Raw genomic sequence first — 20,474 nt, 5'->3', positions numbered from 1 at the left:
ATACAATCCTTTGTCAAGCCTATGGCTTGTGAGAGCCCAGATGATTTTAACCAAAACTTATGTGATGACATCTCTATGTTTTTTGAGAAAAAGATAGACCTAATCTATAACAAAATCACCAAAACCTCTTATAACAATAGAGATGACATAGATAGTCTCAAAGATGAACCCACCCTAAATGGAATATGTGGGCTCATTCTGACCTCAATTCCAGAAATAAGTCATGCTGAAGTAGAAGTGCTCCTTAAATCAATTAAATCCGGATCACCGACTGACTTATTACCAGCTTCGGTGGCTGTGCCATTGGGCAGCATTCTTGCCCCAAGCCTTAGAGCACTGATCAATATCTCCCTTAGGGAAGGCAGAATTCCCCATGATTGGAAAATGGCGGTCGTGAACCCCATCCGTAAAAACACCACGTTACCTTGGTCAGACCTCAATAATCTGCGTCCCATATCCCTCCTACCCCACATCAGTAAGATGACTGAGAGACACGTTAACATCCATCTCTCTAAATTCATCGAGGCAGCGGACGGTCTGGACCCCTCTCAATCTGGTTTCAGACCAAATCATAGCACGGAATCAGCTCTCCTTTCAGTGACCAATACCATCCGAATGGCACAGGATAGGGGAGGCTCTATGATTCTGGTGCTATTAGATTTGTCCGCTGCCTTCGACACGGTGTCTCATGACACCTTGATCAGTCGTCTGAAGGGAGTAGGAGTGCAAGGAACTGCTCTATCTTGGTTGAAAAGCTTCATTTCCAACCGATCCCAAAATGTTCGCCTGGGCTCTCACTACTCCATCTTTAGAGAGCTCACTAAGGGGGTTCCACAGGGCTCATGTCTAAGCCCCACATTATTTAATGTGTATGTGGCCCCCCTGGCGAAGGTCGCAAGGAAATTTGGGTTTATACCAATATCCTATGCAGACGACACCCAGCTATTGTTCCCATTCCAAAACATGACCTCTACAGTAAGGAATTCCTTTGCTGCTGGAATGAGAGCCATTGCTGGATGGATGACCTCCAATTGCCTACAGTGTAATGTGGGCAAGACGGAGGTCATGCTTTTTGGGAATGCACCACTCCTTTGGACACCTGAGTGGTGGCCCCCAGAATTGGGTACAGCTCCTTGTCCTAAGGAAAGCGTGAAAAATCTGGGCGTTAAGTTAGATCAATCCCTGGTACTAAAAGACCACGCTACACAGGTCACAGGAACCTGCATGAGAGTCATTGGCCTACTCAGAAGGGTGTTCCCATACTTAGCTGACCATCACCGGAGAACACTCGTACAAACCCTAGTCATGAGTAGGGTAGACTACTGCAACGGATTACTTATTTCCGCTAATACAGAACAGTTGAAGAGATTGCAGGTTGTTCAGAATACTGCTGCTAGATTGATCCTCAATGCCCCTGCGAGATCTCCCTCACATCCTTTACTGAGCAAACTACATTGGCTCCCAATTCGCCAGAGAGTGCTATTCAAGATTTGTTGTACCATCCACAAATGCTTGTATGGTACTGGCCCTAGGTACCTAAATGAAATTTTCCAACTGTATCAGCCAGGTAGATCATTAAGATCTGAAAATCAAGCCATGCTGCAGATCCCTAGGATCAGAAGAGAAAGACAGGGAGGCCGAGCTTTAGCATTCAGAGGTCCTACCTTATGGAATTCACTACCCCTTTTCATAAGACAGAACTCCAATCTTCCTACCTTCAGAAAATATCTGAAAACGTATCTGTTTCCCACCCAGCAACCCTAGCTAAGTCACACAATCCTCCTGCTCTCACCTATCTTCAAAACAACACAGCGCGGAGATATCTCTTCGGAGATCGAATTCCTGCGCTTTACAAGAAAACAAATAAATAAATAAATAAATAAATATAGCATTCATAGCCCCTTGGACTGAGAACCATCATCTAACAGACACAGTTGGTATGACTCTTTCTTTGATGCCACACAAAGCCCAAAATTAGAAATATTTGCGTTTTAGTTCCTGTGCATAACAAAACAGTGCACCAGAATGGACTAAAAAGTCAATAGCATTCATCTTTAACTCTGAAGATTGTAAAGATGCTTTCAGCATACTATCTAACAAGTGGCAAGGATCTCTTAGAGGGAAGAACGTCAGCTCAGGTACAGATTTTGACAGGTCATCACACAACTTTTTCATAATTGTAGCTGAATCACTGCAAATTGTATTTTATTTTTTCTTTATTTATAAAGTTATGTATAGTGCGAATATGACCCTTATGGGTATCAGAGCGCTTCACAATTTTGGGTGAGAAGGATACAGTATTGGGAAGAAAAAACATTTGTTCATTACATAATTATACGAGAAGCGGGCAATAATCTAGTAGGTGTCCGAAACCTTCACAGAAGTTTAGGACAGATACAGTAATGGGTGATGAACATTCAAACATAATTAAGTACAATGCATGCTAAATAATGGTATTCTCGGCTATATAATCATGTCCAAAGACAATCAAGATGAGCAAATAGAGGGCAGCAATGTAGTCTACTAGTCAAGGCCAATCAGGCAGGTGCTTGAGCATTAGGATTTTGTTTACTTCTTTTTTGAAGTAATCAGTCGAGGAGGTTGTACGGATTTCTGGAGGAAGAGACTGATTAAAATGTTAAACAACAGTTTTGAAATAATGTAGGATCAGGACATGGGATTTTGACCTGTCAAAGATATATCCAGATGCAAAGTAAAAAGTTGGCATGTATGATTCTTATGCCATAGGATAGCCTAAGCATTTTTATCCCTTACAAAGTTATAGATAAAGGCGCTTAGCTTTTCTCTCTCTTTCCATTTTTTCAGATTGTTACTATTGGGCTATCTGACCCTCACTATACAAAACTTAATGAAATCGGAATGTCTCTTCATAAAATAAACGGTAGGCACTCTAAATACAAATAATACTTGCTGAATCAATAGTCATACAATATGTGAAATAGTAATAAGGCTTTAATTCCATTACTATAGAATAAATTTGTTTTAACCTGGAGCCTACTCTGGATGAAATTAAAGTCACCTGATTAAAAAATTGAGAAGAGCGCACTCCGACTGGTAAGCCAATTTTAAAGGTTTAAGCGGTGTAACTGTTTCCATGTAGATCCTTGATCCTACCTGTCTAGTGTTTCCAACTGTCCTACATTTGGGAAGTCAACTTTATAGGTCTATGCTGTTAAACTGTTCTCATATAGATTCTTGAATTTACCCGGTTATACCCCTAGTGATCCCTACTGTCAGTATGTATTATACATGGTATCTACCTACCCACAACTCCTAGAATTATGAGGTTGATAGGCCCACCACTTCCCAGACTATTTAGGTTATGAAATTAAGCAAGTAGCGGAGTCAGAATGCATAATGATGTGGTTTTGATATGTGTTTTTGATAACTTTGGAAATAGGTGTTCATATTGTGTAAATAGATGTTATTTAAGTAATTGAAATCAACAGGGTTTGGTATAAAACAACCTTACCAACTGCCAGAAGATTGAGGTTGTGGTTCTTTTTCACGTGTCATTAGCAATTGAGATGTGAAAGTCAATGTTTTGTATTACATTCCTTGTATATATTTTAATTTTGTGTATATGTGCATATATATTGTTTGTAGCCCTGAAGAAGTCCGTGGAGGACGAAACGCGTTGGCTACTGGATTGAAGAAATGAATAAAGATTAAAACTTCAAAAAACATCTGAGGACTCTGCTACTCAACTCATTGAATAATTTTTGACTTGTGTTGAATGATCATTTGTGCAACAGATTTCTAAAATACTGACGTGTGTGCTGGATCAATTGCTAAAAAAAGGTGCTTGAGCATTAGGATTTTGTTTACTTCTTTTTTGAAGTAATCAGTCGAGGAGGTTGTTCGGATTTCTGGAGGAAGAGAGTTCCAAATCTTTGGGGCAATGCCAGAGAAGGCTCTGTTACTCGATCTCTTTTTGTGGAAAAGCTGTGGTTTCAGGAGCAGTGTACTTGCACTTCGTGAGGCTCTGCAGCCCCCTGATAGTTCTAGTTTTAGAGCCAGATAGATGGGGGTCTTGAAGTGGAGGGCTTTGTGCGTCCTGCAGGCATTTTTTAGGTGAATTCTGGACTTGTATGGTAACCTGTTTAGGAACTTTAGGGCTGGGGAATTGTGTTCTTTTCTTTTTGTCCCAGTAATCAGTCTTGCTGTGCCATTTAGGGAAGACCTTAATGGGGCCAAGCTCAGTTTGGGGAGACCACACAGTGTGGAACTGCCATAGTCTAGTCTTGGCAAAACTAAAGCCTGTACCGCCAATCACGCCAATCTTTGTTTTACTTGGAAAGAAACTTTTTGCAGAGCATTCCAAGTGACACTGCGTTCCATGTTATCCAAAGGTCTGGTGCCATGTTTTCACCACTATCCCAGATGCTTGGTGATAGCACTCCTTTCACATACACTTGTCACTATACCTTTCATTAAATGGTTAAAGCCTGAGGTGTTGGCAATTCACCTACTATCAATACTGACTCACTAGAAACGGGGGGGCTGATGTATCAATGATTTGTAAGCATTCTCTGTGGGTGAATGTGATGATGTATATTAGGAATGGTTCCCAGCCTTTTTACCTATCAGTTAAAGAATCAAAACGCAGCCAAAATATCAAATATGATTTTGATATTTCCTGATTCTCTACAGTTTATAAAAACATTAAGCAAGACCTAAAACATGCTTCTAAACCCTGCATCTTTAGACCAAAGACCACAAAACTGAAAAAACCAAAAGGAAGAAGAAACAATATTTTAGTGGCATCAGTAAACAAACCTCAATCAGAATAATGTTAGCCCAGTCTTTCTTGCTGCTAGCTTGTATAACAAAGTTACATTGAATTGGCACCTTCAGGAAGAAAGAATGACTCTTTCACTTTCTTTTTTACTTCTTTGAATGGCATTTAGTTTGTGGTTGTGCAGGTGTTTTTTCAGTGTTTATATGTTTTACTGGTGATGGCTATTTCTCTTTCAGTGGGGTTATTATATGTTTAAACCTAAAACCGGACAGCCTATGCATAAATGTAACGGATTATGTGGATATGTGGCGGAGCGACCTTAAAATGCGTCCGCCAAATAGCCCCTGCTGGTCAGGCCTCATCCAGAGTAAACTGGCTCCATAGCATAAACACTGTTTATAGTGCCTATTTTTCTACTGATATCCACTTCAATTCTCACTCTACGGTTGGTGACTGTGAGGTGTTTGATGAAGGTAAAGCCTATCTTTAGTAGGGCAATAGTTATGTAACAGGGCTTGAGTATCTGTAGGAATTTGGTTTTCTCTGAACAGTTGTATACAGATTGAACACCATGTGCTGTGGAGGTTACCCTTTTATCTGTGGTTGTTAGTCAACATGAACTCGGCTACCCATGAAGTGTATAGTATAGGGTCACTGTTGCACCAAGCAGAATCTTAGCGGCTTGGGCTGGCTAAACAGTCATGCGCACTTAGAATGTTCTCCACCGAGCTGTATACACAGCCTAGGAGGAGAACATGCCCAGCCTCCCACTTGCAGTCTGAGCAGCGAACCACTGCACTCAGACCAATCACAATGCTGCATTGCAGCGAAGCAACGACGGAGGAAAGACAGAGGGGGCCGTGAGGAGGTAAGTGTTTAATATATATATATATATATATATATATATCCTGAATCAAAGAAGCTCCTTCCAGAGACCCCTCGCCTGATTCGGAGTGGTTCGCTGCCGGCGGAGCTGCTGGTAATTAATATGTCCAAAGATCGGGGTTCCGGCGAACACTCAGGTCACAAAATTACAAAGAGGGTCCAGTATCTTACGCCAAAGTATCGAGGTTTATTTCAGTCATAAACCAAAGGTTTATGACTGAAATAAACCTCGATACTTTGGCGTAAGATACTGGACCCTTTTTGTAATTTTGTGATCTTTGGACACACACACACACACACATATATATATATATATATATATATATATATATATATATATATATATATATATATATATATATATATATATAAACTATCCATTTGCTCAATTCACGGTCCAGGCGCTGCTTGAAGCCGTTACCCCGCGGTTGAGCATAAAACCGCAAAGACTTTTCAAACCTCTTCCTTTGTAGAAAGAAACGGGTCGCACTCCAGTAATTGTATTTCAAAGTTCCAAGTTGATTTATTCCATATGATTCCTAAACATCAAAACACACCAACGCGTTTCGATCTCAACTGAGATCTTGTTCACGGTAACGCCCCCATGTTTCCTACTACTTTTAACAAACATTATCTAATGATGTAATTTCCTGTAGCTACGGAAGCAGGGCATTATGGTTATTGTAGTGACTAAGTGAAATTTATATAAATTAAGACAACACATTGCGCTTTCATTTCATCATGATTCTAGAGCAAAAATTAATTAATAAGGCATTTCATGCCAGCCTTTCAATATGGTAAATAAATGTTTACCATTTACTCCCATTGTTTTGATTTTTTTGATTTATATGCCAAGTTCGGACTTTTGTCAATCCTTTTTGTAAACATTCTCTAATCTTAAATGCCTCAAGTGGCTCTATCTATTCACCGTTAATATAAGCAAATTATAATATGTGTACTTGTAGCCTCTGGTGGCCAAACATCATATTCATTGATTTATCTGTTAATGGCATTTTCCTACATTAACAATGTTGGACTTTATGATTTTTACTTATATGATTCCTAATGCGACCTAACAATGTGACAAATCAAGAATTAATAAATCAAAATTTGTGATTTAAAAACAAAATTAATCCGTGAATTTAAAAACTGAACTATACTACTGCATATTCGTTCTACAAAGAAGAGACTTGGTCATCTTTTATGACTTTCCCTCCCGATAGATTAAGTCCAATTTACAGATGCATATACATCTCTTTACTCTGATTGAGTCCGTGTGGAGTCATTGAACGTAAACTGAGAATGTATCGTGAATCTTTCATTTTCAGGGTTTTTTCTCTATCTCCACCTCTCATCTGCTTTTTCCCTGTGTCAATTCCGTAAAAGCTTAAACTTTTCCAGTTGATTTCATGAGTATAGTTGCCCTCACGTGTTCTGAGATCTGCTTCTTCAGTTCAAATTTTGTGCTGCCAACATATTTAAGTTGGCATGGACATTCGATTGAAGAGTTGTGTTTTCAATCTGGAAGCAGGTAAGCGCTTGTATGCATGTAAGCCAAAAGAGGAAAAAGAATGCATTTAACATTGCAGTGCACTCTATAATATGTCGGTTAGCACGTGAACTTTTGTGGCATTGGTGCTCTCTATAAATAAGCCACTGAATTGGATCTCAGAAATTGAAAAAGAAATATCAACATTGGACCTAACCCCAGACATGAAAAAGTTCAAATCTGAATTAGAAAAACAAATAGGATTGCACGAAGAATCGGTGCAAAACCGCAAACGCATCACATTTGAAACTAGACAAAACAGACTATAGTGAAGAGAGAATCTTCACTTATGCGAGGAAATTTGATCTCTAGAAATAACAAGAACATACTGGAAGCAATGCAAGTACCTCGGATAGCATGTCCTCACTTGCATTCACTGATCAGAGTGATGGAGAAAATACATCAAGGAAACAGTCTTTTTTAGGGGACATGCGGCTGGTCCTACAACAGCGCCAATGGGAACAGGCGAGGGGATTTCAGCCGCAAAACCAAATAAATCATGGAAGAGGCAGGGGAAAATTAAGATCAAACAGACAAGAAGAGGAAGAAGGGGCGACTGGTGGAGAAAGAGTGGGCACAATGGCCCGCAGTATGAGAATCAAAAAGACCTTTTATAAGATGCACAAGAACTGACGGTCATAGATTTATCATGTAGGCAAATCACAGAATCAGAAAACTCATTGTTGAAGAAAGGTCTAAACTTCTGTCCGAGCGCTCATATGGATATAGCGCAGACAAGGATTGATTTATATAAATACATCCGCAAAATCAAATTGGCAAAAGTGTTTAAAGAAAAGGAAAAAGAAATAAGAAATAAAAAAGAATCCACAATAAAGATTGCATCAAGCTCCTCCTTATTGGCAAAAGATTCAGAGAGCTACTTGACGTTAATGAATCTAGACGACGAACAAGAATCAGAACATATAACACTAGATGAAGCATGTACCCAGTTAGGGGCAGGAATGAGCCAAAATAAACCCAAATCACATTTTTATCCACAGATATCACCAGGAAATAAGATAGACACGTTTCATGAAGCAGTGATACAAGACATCTACAAAGTAAAAAAACAAAGGTATTTGGACAATTTAAAACCGGAAGAACGAAAGGATTTAACCACATTGAGTCAAGATGATACCATCGAAATAAAGATGGCCGATAAAGGTGCTAATATCATAATTTGGGATAAATTGGAATATTTTAATGTGGCTCATGAGCAGCTAAAGGATGAAGTATATTACAAGAAATTAACATCAGACCCTACGGCAGAAATGAAATTGGAACTGGACAAAAAATTGAAGGATTGGCTCCATCTAGGATTAATTGACCATGATGAACATAAATATTTAACAGTAGAACACCCTGTGACTGCAACTTGCCAAAAGTCCATAAAAACCGCACTAGACCACCGGGACGCCCAATTGTCTCCGCATAAGGATCTTTGTTTGAACCCATGGCTAATTATCTTGACTTTTTTCTACTACCTTATGTTTCAAAATTAAGTTCTTACATAAAAGACACTACATATATGTTGAAACATCTAAATGGAATTCCCTGGATGTCCACGTATAAGTTAATAACGATGGATGTTATATCGTTATACACGAATGTAGATCATGAAATCGGCATCTCAGCCTGTAACTTTTTTCTGCAGGAAAGAAAAATTCACTATTCCCCACACAACAACATGCTGGAAGAAATGATGAGAATGTGCCTAAATCAAAATATTTTTTACTTTGGTGAAGACATGTTTGCACAAATCAATGGAACCGCTATAGGTTTTTCTTTCAGCCCGAGTTTTGCCTGCCTCACCATGGAATGGTGGGAGCAGAAATGGGCTTGGCAAGCTGACAATGATTTTTTCTTGAACAAATGTATACTATGGTTGCGATTCATCGATGACCTCCTGTTAGTTTGGGATGGATCGGAAAATGAATTCAGGGAGTATTTTGAAATCTTAAATAAAACACCAGCAAACTTCAAATTCACATACGAATTGAGTGAAAAAAAGAGTCATTTTTCTCGATACAGAAATATACATTGAAGCCAACCAGATACATACCACTCTACACAGGAAGAAGACAGCAACGAATGCAACACTGCACGCCAGTAGTTTCCATCAGCAATGTCTATTCCAAAACATTCCTTATGGGAAATTTTTAAGACTCCGAAGAATATGTTCAGAAGACACACAATTGGTAGAACAAAGTGCATCTACTGCAAGAAGATTCGTGAGAAGAGGGTATTCAAAAAATCACATTAAAAAAGGATTGGAACGAGCGAACCAAAAAAGAAGGGATGACCTTTTACAACCAACCCAGGAGGACACCATTGAAAAATGTGAAAATTAACCAATAAGGTTCATAACAACCTTCTCAAAAGAATCAACACGAATCAGGAACATATTGAAGAAAAATTGGAAAAACTTGAAATTAGATGCACCCATTGGACCAATTGTGGGAAATGCACCGCAGGTAACTTATCGTCGAGCACCCAATCTGAAAGACCGACTAACACATAGTCATTTTCGTAAAGAAAAAAAGAAATCATAGCTGCAAAGTAAGGGTTTCAAAAAATGTTTTAACTGCAAAGTGTGCGTAATCGCCAAAAATGTACAAAATGTGATGCTGGCTAATGGAAAGATTTGGGATATACAGGAACTCATTACTTGCAAGACACAATATGTAACTTATGTAATCGAATGTCCATGCCAACTTAAATATGTTGGCAGCACGAAATGTAAACTGAAGAAGCGGATTTTAGAACACGTGAGGGCAACTATACATCAGGACAGGAGCAAAGCATTTGCCAAGCACATGGAAACACATCATGAAAGCAACTGGAAAAGTGTAAGCTTTTACGGAATTGACACAGTGAAAAAGCAGATGAGAGGTGGAGATAGAGAAAAAACCCTGAGAATGAAAGAGTCACAAAACATTCTCAGTTTACGTTCAATGACTCCACATGGACTCAATCAGAGTGAAATTGGACTTGATCTATCAGGAGGGAAAGTCATAAAAGATGACCAAGTCTCTTCTTTGTAGAATGAATATGCAGTAGTGTAGTTCAGTCTTTTAATTCACGGATTAATTTTGTTTTTAAATCACAAATTTTGATTTATTAATTCTTGATTTGTCACATTGTTAGGTCACATTAGGAATCATATAAGTAAAAATCATGAAGTCCAACATTGTTAAAGTAAGGAAATGTCAAGATGAATTGGGTTTTAATATGCCATTAACAGATAAATTAACGAGGCTACAAGTACACATATTATAAATTGCTTATATTAACAGTGAATAGATAGAGCCACTTGAGGCATTTAAGAATAGAGAATGTTTACAAAAAGGATTGACAAAAGTCTGAAATTGGCATATAAATCAAAACAATGGGAGTACATGGTAAAGATTTATTTACCATATTGAAAGGCTGGCATGAAATGCCCTATTAATTAATTTTTGCACTAGAATCATGATGAAATGAAAGCGCAATGTGTTGTCTTAATTTATATAAATTTCACTTAGTCACTACAATAACCATAATGCCCTGCTTCCGTACTTACAGGAAATGACATCATTAGATAATGTTTGTTAAAAGTAGTAGGAAACATGGGGGCGTTACCGTGAACAACATCTCAGTTGTGATCGAAACGCATTGGTGTGTTTTGATGTTTGGGAATCATATGGAATAAATCATCTTGGAACTTTGAAATACAATTACTGGAGTGCGACCCGTTCCTTTCTACAAAGGAAGAGGTTTGGGGAAAAAAAAAAAAAAAATATATATATATATATATATATATATATATATATTTATATATATAAATCCAAGAGTTCAGCAAAGGCCGAACGGCGCCATGACCCCTCCACTGTGCGACAGCGGTTCGTGCTGGATGGCGAGTCCTCTTATCAACTCAATTCACACCACGATTACCTTGAAATTCAAGGCAAGTATGAAAGCACAAACACAACTTGCATCAAAGTGATTTATTCGGCGATTTCCAACAGCAACAGAGTAACAACTCGACGCGTTTCGGGAAAGCCTTCTAATGTTGTGATTTGGTATTGGTTTAAATAAACATGTGTTTTTTACATACAAAAATGAACAACAAAATACTCTTGTTCGCGTTTAGTTTACGCTAACTGTGCGGGGATTATTTGTAAATTTTGCACATTTAAATTGTTAAGCCTAAAACAATTTATAGGAGACAAAAAGAATAAATCAATAAATAAGTCCCCAATCCGCATTTTTTTTTTTTTGGTTAAAAACTTTTATTGAGTAATCAAATAAGGGTCACAAGGATGGGCCTACAACCACACGGGCCGGCCGCTAAAATCAAGGCACAATGTAAAAAACATACGATCACTTCCGTGGTCAGGCATAAATCAGATACCAAATGTTACTCGAAAGATAGAACAGGACATAACCATTTTCTGTTATATACATACAAAAACCAACGAACTACAAAAAGGCGAATGCATACTAATCAAAGTCAGCCCAGAAGGCGGAGGGGAAACTCACTAATCAGAGAAACAAAATCACAATCGATGGGACTCGGCAAGGTGGGAGGGGGGGACAGCGGGGAGGATAGGCAAATCATAGAACAGCATGAGAAATTTCGGGAACACCAGCCTAGGGAGACAGGGTAACATCGGGTGTGTCAACCAGGGGAGGAGTACAAATATTCCCACGATATTCGTTCCACTGACCCCAAATCTTCGTCCACGCCCTGGGTCTGCCCCTAGCTACATAGACTGTCTTCTCGCGGAACATGGACCAGTCCATGTTGTCCTCCCATGCCGAGACATCAGGAGGTCTAGATGCGCCCCAGAGTTGCGCAATGTCCCGCTTTGCAACCATGTATCCCAAGGTCGCCCATCTGGTCTGGGCCACAGAATAGTCGGTGGGTTCCCACACATTCAACAGGCATCGTCGGACCTCAGGCAGTAGGGCAATCCCAGTCACAACAGTCATCACCGCAAGCACATCAGTCCAGTAGGCCGCCACCCCCGGGCACTCCCAAATAATATGCAGAAATGTAGCACTCATCCCACATCCGCGTTTGCATAGACCGTCCGGGGAAAAACTCATCACAACCAGACGCGGACCCGTAACATACACCCGGTGGAGGATCTTAAGCTGAACCAAACGGAGACGGGCAGGGATGGCGACCTCTTTCGGAGAAGAGAGTGCTGACTGCCAATCCTCGTCATCCAATTCCAGCCCGTCGCCGACCCAAACCTCCCGAAGTCGGACAAGTAAGTCGGCGCGATTATTAATCAGCTTCTTGTAAATCAGGGAGATAGTGCTATCGGGAAGGTGGCCATCCAGAATGCGATCCTCGAGGGGGGAGGACTCGGGGAGGGCCACACCAGGAGTCAGAACAGAGGCCAGGGCATGGCGAACCTGCAGATACCGAAAAAATTCCCTATCACTCAAGTCATATTCGGCCCGAAGGGCCTCGAAGGACTTCACTCTACCGTTCACACAGACATCTCCCACTCTACATATTCCAATCATATCCCAGCGGTCAAAGCCCTTAGTAGACCAGAGACATCCCAAACGCTCAGAAGCATAAAGCGGAGTCGCCAGTGTCAGCCGATTCTCCCATCCCAGACTCACATTCGCGGCGCGCCACACACTGACTGCAATCCTGGACGGGCCCGTAAGATGGCGCCCAGCCGTCTTGGAATAAAGCGCTCTATTAAAATCCCCTCCCGGTAGCTGGAGTCTATCCATTTCAAAGGCCGGATCCCGACCCGGGGAATACATTGCGTGGTTAATGGCAGACAGTTGGGTAGCCCAATAATATCTTTTGATATCAGGGAGCGCCATGCCCCCGTCATACCAAGGGATGGTAAGTTTCGCAAGGGCGATACGTGGACGCCCGTCCCAAATCAATTGCCTTTGGAGACTCTCAATCTCTCGGAAATAGGTAGCGGGAACGTCGTCATAGGAATTCTGAAGTGCGTACAGGAATCGTGGCAAAGACATCATTTTAAAAAGGGCAGCCCTGCCCAGAGGAGACAGGGGTAACTTACGCCAGCGGGTCACATCCAGTCGCAGTCTAAGAAGCGGGGGGAGGAGATTACATTCAAACCTTAGTGAGGAGTCCAGCGTAATAAAGATCCCCAAATATTTGAAGCCGGACTGACAACCTGGATAGGAAATCTATCCGGCAACGGGGGCAGAACACCCGAAAGAACATACACACAGGACTTAGCCCAATTAATAACCAGACCAGAGTTAGCGCCAAACGAAGTGAGAACGTCAAATAGGACATTTAAAGATTTGCGCGGGGAAGTAAGATAAAGAAGAATGTCATCCGCGTAAAGCGAGACGCGATCCTCAAAATCCGGTGACCAACGGATCCCCTTGAGTGAAGGTTCCCATCGAAGCCACGCAGCTAACGGCTCCAAAGCAAGAGCAAAAAGTAGAGGAGACAAGGGGCACCCCTGTCTGGTCCCCCTACCAAGGCCAAAGGGAACAGAAACTCGACCGTTAACCACAACCTGCGCCAAGGGTGCGGCGTATAACAACTTCACCCAACCAATAAACCCAGGACCGAAACCAAACTTCTCAAGAGCCGCCCAAAGATAGGGCCACTCCATCGTATCAAAGGCCATCGAGGCATCTAGCGAAGCCAAAATGGCCGGCTCCGTCAGAAGCCCCGCCCTCGCAATGGCTCAGTGGAGACTACGCAGATTAAGAGCCGTGTTACGATGCGGGATAAATCCGGATTGGTCTGGATGAATCAAACTGCTAATAACCGTCAGGAGGCGGGTAGCCAGGAGCTTAGCCAGAACCTTGGGCTCAACATTCAACAGGGAGATGGGCCTATAAGACGAACAAAGGTCCCGGGGTTTACCTTCTTTAGGAATAACAACGATCGTAGCCAGACGCTGATCATATGGGAGAATACCCCGCTCCCGGGACTCCAAAAACATGGTACGAAGATAGGGCGCTACCCTGTCAGGACTTAGCTTGTACAACTCAATCGGCAATCCATTCGGGCCCAAAGCCTTGCCCGAACGGAGTGAGCGAATGGCAGTCGCTATCTCGTCCGTGGAAAAAGGGGAGTCCAAAGAGACTCGGTCTAAATCGGAGACACAGGGCAGAGCTATATCACGCAACAAGAGGCGAGAGTCATCCACATCCCGGTCAGACACAGGGGAATAAACCACACGTAAATAGTCCGCAAAACAGTCCACTATTCCCACCGGGTCAGTCACTCTCACACCATTCAGGGTCTGAATCACCGGCACCACACGATTTGCCCTCTCCTTCTTGTCCAACCACGCCAGCAATTTACCCGCCTTGTCCCCCACATCATACAAACGACCCTGTTTCTCCCGAAACATCATTTTAGCCGCGTCCGTAACCAGAGACCTATACGCAAATTGTTTCAGACCCAAGGCGTGGAGTTTATCAGGAGTTACAGCCGATTCCAAGTCAGCTTCTATCCCAACAATTTCCCTCTCGAGTTCCACCACCTCCCGATTTCTCGCCTTTTTGGATTCAGCAATAAGGGAAAGGGCCTGCCCGCGGATCACTGTCTTAAAGGCCTCCCATAGGGACACCGCAGAGGAGACGGACCCCTCGTTGTCTAAAAAATAATTGTCCAACGACTTGATCAAGAGACCACGGGTCTCGGGGGAGGTCAGATACCATGGGTTGATGGGAGCCACCCGGCCCGCCGCCTCCACCCCCACCTCAAAACAAAGCCAAAGCGGAGAATGGTCGGAGATGCCCCGGGGGAGGTGTCTAATCTCCCGAACAGCAGACGACTGCGCCGCAGGCATCAGGAAATAATCCAGTCTAGACAGACTCCCATGGGCCCCGGAATGGAAAGTGTATTGAAGCTGAGTAGGGTGCATAAGTCTCCAACAATCCACTAAACCAAAAGTATCCAGGAACCCACCCAGCCATTGTTGGGCCGAAGGAGTGTCCCTAGGGGGGTGACGATCATGTAGACCGGAGAACACAGAGTTAAAATCACCTGCAATGAAAAGCGTACTATCTGGGAGGCTCAACAACACTCGGCCCAAATCGGAAAAGGTAGAGGTCTGTAGACCGGGGGGCACATAAACGGTAAACAGGGAAAGGGTCCGACCCTCATAGCGTCCCACGAGGACGGCGTAGCGCCCCCGATCATCAAGAATCACATCATCAATTGCCAGGGGGAGGGAAGCCCGGACAAGGATACCCACCCCCCTGGAACCCGTGGTAAACCCCGAATGTGCGATGAGGCAATAGCCCCACCTATTCATTGCACGACAAGTATTGCCCACTAGATGAGTCTCCTGCAGAAAGACAATATCAGGAGACAAACGTCGTAGACATCGCAACACCACACCCCGTTTTATACGATCCCCCAGACCATTGACATTCCACGAAATAAACCTCAACCCGCTACCCCCATCCCACACAGTGATGCCGAAACCCTCCCCCAATGAGCATGACATCGAAAACACCATTAGCAAGATAGAATCGCCTTGAAAAAACAAAACACAAACATCAAACTTCCCATCTACCCACCCCCTAACGACCAAGAAAACACCCCCCACCCTGCACCCCTGCAAGAAGCTAAAAAGCCACCCCAACATGCAGTGTGCCTGTCGCCCAAGAACCCCCATTCTACAAAAAGACCCCGGAGGAGGAAAGGCCCTGTCCCACCCGCCACCCCGATCAAGATAAAGAAGGAGGAAAACACACAGAAAATAGAGGCACTTAGGCATAAAATCCCTGAAGAAGTTACGTGGCACGGAGACCGGGGCATAGACAATAAGTTCAGCTCTCTATACCACCCTCGGCACCACCCAGGTGTTCGGCGGGCTCAGTCTCAGGAGGTCGGTCCGGCAGAGAGTCCAGCCAGTCATTCACGGAATCAGGCCGATCAAAGAAAAGGGTCCGTTCATTGTATTCAACTCGCAGCCTGGTTGGAAAAAGCATAGCGTAACGCAGTCCCAAGTCCCGGAGACGCTTCTTGACTCCACGGAAGCCCATACGCTGTTTCTGCACCAATTGAGAAAAGTCCGGGTAGAAATTCACCGTGGCATTCTCAAAGGCCACCGGGCCCTTCACTCGCGATGCCTGCAGGATAGCGTCCCGGTCTCTATAGTGAAAGAGTTTCGCAACAATAGGCCTCGGCGGGGCGCCCGGCTTGCCCTGGCCTCCCGGAACACGATGGGCACGTTCCACTGCGAAGAATTTACTCAACCCAGACGGAGAGAGGTAGTTCTGTATCAGGTCCTCGACCAGGAGATCGACAGAATGCGGGTCCGGATTTTCCGGAACGCCAACCACACGCACGTTACAACGACGTGCTCTGTTTTCAAAGTCCTCCAAGCGCCGGGTCATGAAATCGTTCACCCTTCGGAGATTGCCAATCTCCGTCTGTATCTCCGAGACGTCGGTCGTGAGGCTGGATGACTTGAGATCCAATGACTTCACCTTCTCATTGGTTTTAGATAGGTCGGCCCGAATCAAGTTCACATCAATGGCCACGGTGTCGATTTTGTGGGCCAAAGCTTCATACTGTTGGCCTATTGTTTCCTTCATGCCAGAAATGGCGCCCATGATGTCCTGCAAGGACGGCTCCGTCAACGCCTCCACAGTGTGGTCAACTGCACTCGAGCCAGGCAAGGCGGTTCCAGGGGACCCCTTCGAATGGGTGTACCGGTCCATGACGTTAGACTGGACCGGGCCCCCGCGAAGGGGCGTTTTGGTCTTCCGAGTCTCTCGGTCCCCTCTGCCCGCCATGTTGGAGACCGCGTCCCAGGGGACTCACTCGATCAGGTGAAAATGGCCACAGGGGAGGAAGGCGCTGTAGCCAGAAAGCAGCGGCGAGGGTACCTCTAGGCGTGAGCCAGCCCGGAAGGACAATAAGCAAGCCAAAGGCACAACAGCAGTCTCGTGCCGCTGGACCCAGCAAGGGCCAGACTCCTCTGCCAGACGTCGCAGTCCGAGGCAGAATCGAAACCGAAACTTAAGAGGGGGACCCACAAGTCGAATCCCCCAGCCGCTGTTGTTCAACTCAGACACGGCCACAGTGCCTCACCCAGACCCGGGCGCACCTCCAGGGCGGACCCCGAAAGTTCGAGTCGTCGTATCTTCGGTGCCCCTGGTCCGAATCAAAATCCAAAAACCATAGGAAGATCAGCCCAGTGTCCTCTACACAAATCCTCGTGAAGAATCAGGATATGTTCAGGATATTATGCCGGGAGTGGCGGGGGTCCGGAGAGCGCTGTGCTCACGCGGCCATCACGGATGCCCGCCAAGCTCCTCCCATAACCCCAATCCGCATTTTTAATCGCTCTAAGATGTTCCAAAATACTCAATTTGCCCTTTTTGATTGTGCTGCATATATATGTTTTTTTACACGGGCAGAACAATGCGTAAACCGCATAATCAGTGTTGCAGGATGTGTGTTCTTTAATTACAAATGGTTGGGCTAAAGTTGATAATTTAGCTACCTTCATGTTGTGGCTGTTCTTACAGGCTTTGCAGCTTCTGCAAGTGTAGAACCCTTGTATTCCTTGTATCTTGGTTGTTTTGGGTTCAACTGCCTTACATAGATGATCTTTTAGAGATCTTGCTCTCCTGAACGTAACTTGAGGTGTTATTCCCACACATTTAGAAATACCTGGGTCAGTCTGTAACATTGGCCAAAATTTGGTTAAACCTTTCTTCAACATGAATGCCTTACTGCTGTAAGTGGTGATAAAACGAGTTTTATCTTCTTCATCTACCTCAGTGTTTATGTTAGACTCATTTGTGAGGAGTGATGCTCTCGTTCTGCCTGCCACTACTTTCCGGGCATTCTCAATCGTTTTAACTGAGTAACCTCTACTCACAAACCTTTCAATCATTAGTTTTTCTTCCATCAGAAAATTATTCTCAGTGCTGCAATTACGCTTTGCTCACCCACTGGAATACTCTGGATGAGCGAATTAGGGTCACAGCTGCGTGCCAGCAGCAAACTATTCCCTGCTGTAGATTTTCTGAATAAAGCACTCTCCAGCTTGTTGTTCTCAACTTTAAGTTTCAGGTCTAGAAATTCCAAATTATCTTTTGACCAATGACTGGTAAAATGTAAATTGAATTCATTGTCATTGAGTGTCTCTACAAATTTTGTAGCTTCGTTTTCTGTCCCCTTCCACACCACAAAGATGTCGTCTATGTAACGCATCCACTTAATTGTGTGTTCCTTATACATAGATGACTTATACGTAACTCTTTCCTCCCAGTACCCTATGAAGAGACCCGCAGAGCAAGGAGCAAAACAGGTCCCCATGGAAGTACCGAGAGTCTGTCTAAAGATTTTATTATCAAACAGAAATAAATTTTCTTTGAGACATATACACATCATTTGAATTAACATTTGGGTGTGGTACAGGTACGAAATAGATCTTTTAGATAAAAAGTACATGCAAGCATCTAGGCCAAGTTCGTGCGGAATGCACGTATAAAGACTTGTTACATCGAGAGATAGAAGGGAGAAATTCTCATCCCACTCAATCATCTCAATTTGTTTTAGAAAGTCACTGGAGTCCCTCACATAGGAGGGGAGTTTCTGAACAAAATTCTGTAAGAAGTAATCCACGTATCTGGATGTATTTTCAAGGCAGCTGCCATTAGATGAAACAATTGGCCTGCCCGGTGGATTATCTCTGCTCTTATGTATCTTTGGTAAAGGATACAGAGCTGGCAGTTTGGGGAACTTACAATGTAAAAACTTAAATTCATCGCCTTAAATTGTACCCTTGTCCCTCCATTGTGTTAACTGTGTATGAAATGACTTCACTGAATTTTCATACTCCATACGGTTACTTCTACAGTAACTTGTGGTGTCAGATAGTTGTCTCAAACCCTCCTCAATGTAATTTTCTTTCGATTGGACAACTACATTCCCACCTTTGTCAGATTTTTTAATGACAATCGCGTGGTCGTTCTTAAGACTTTCTACCGCTTTTCTTTGTGCGTGCGTGATGTTATTCCAGCCTTTATACCTTTTATCACTGGCAATATGCTGTAGTTCTTTACACATACTTCTTTCAAACACATCAATGACATAATTTTTAATCTGTGGTAAAAATACAGACTTTGGTTTAAAGCCTGTCTTTGCACTTAATCCTTACGGGATGTTATCAGCCAGAAAACCTACATAGGGATCACTGTTCTCATCCACTTCCTGACTTAACACATTCAACGAGTGTATCAAATCAGCCTCAGCAATACTTAAATCATATGGTTTGTCACTCGATGGAATAGTCTTATTATCAACCTTTGTGGCATGCCATTTCCTTAATCGCAGTTTTCTGGTGAAAAAGAACAAGTCAACTCTGCTCTGAGTATAATTAAAAACATTTGACGGACAAAAAGTCAATCCCATAGAAAGTAAATATACCTCACATGCGGACAACTCTCTCTCGGATAGGTTGATCACCGTCTGTTTGTCAGTCATTTCCCCTTCAGTTGGCTCCTTGTACGTGTCCCCACGGGGCTTCCTAGACCTCCTAGAGCTGAAGTGTTTTTGCCTTTGCCGCCTCTGTTTCCTCTTCCTCGCATTTGATATCCTTGTTTGTTGTTTCCTTGCTTGTCCTTCATCACCATATTGAATTCTGCTAAAACACTGGTTTTTACCCCAGAAAATTGTGAGTCACTGGAAATGTCACTACCACTTATCAAGCTTGTCCCTGATTGTACATCATCCTCAGATTGATTTTCGGATGAAGTTTTTAACCCTCCAGACGGAGCTGTAGTTGTCGCTGTTGACTGCATTGTAGCACGTAAATTGTCGTAATTTTTGGCAAATGTTAATATTTGTCCTCGTTGGTAATCTATTAAGTCTCGTTGAAATTTCCTCTGTTTTCTGCTCTTAATGTCATCTTCAATTTTGTTTAACCTCATTTCAATTTTTTCCATTTCATTCTTAAATTCATCTTCGCTGCACATTTCTTTTAATTCCTTAGTGTATCCTTCAATTTCTTGATTTAATCTTTCCACATCTTTTGTGGCAAATTTTACTAACATGCGAAGCATATTAATCGGGCATTGATGATTGTTAGCAGCCCATTCAATTATCAATTCCGGGTCCGGATTTTGAAAGGTCGGTGTAACAAAAATCCTTAATCCCCTAGGGATTCTGGCAACGTCGATATATTTTTGCAAAGTGGTGGCTTCCCACCATTTATTCTGTTCCACTTTTAGTGCCTTCCACAACTTATCCCAAAGAATCCTTTTCGCTGACTTGTTTGTAACCGTAGCTTCACTTGT

At 42.9% G+C, this 20,474-nt stretch overlaps 1 protein-coding gene across 6 annotated transcripts in view; it reads left to right on the top strand.

Moving 5' to 3' along the window:
- LOC144824554 (uncharacterized) overlaps positions 1-20,474 on the top strand; it is a 776,466-nt gene that overhangs the window by 116,785 nt on the left and 639,207 nt on the right. For 4 of the 6 annotated variants that reach the window (XR_013609011.1, XR_013609010.1, XM_078683611.1 and 1 more), the window contains 2 exons: positions 2,827-2,902; positions 2,992-3,075. The exons of the other annotated variants lie outside the window; for them this stretch is intronic. The gene's annotated coding sequence lies outside the window, so the exon portion shown is untranslated. The remainder of the gene's footprint in view (positions 1-2,826; positions 2,903-2,991; positions 3,076-20,474) is intronic. 6 annotated transcript variants of the gene reach the window in all.

The sequence above is a fragment of the Lissotriton helveticus genome, chromosome 3_1 (assembly GCF_964261635.1).
Source record: "Lissotriton helveticus chromosome 3_1, aLisHel1.1, whole genome shotgun sequence".
Taxonomy (NCBI): Eukaryota; Metazoa; Chordata; class Amphibia; order Caudata; family Salamandridae; genus Lissotriton; species Lissotriton helveticus.
The sequence above is the reverse complement of the archived record's forward strand: the minus strand, read 5'-3'. Positions and strand labels throughout refer to the sequence as shown.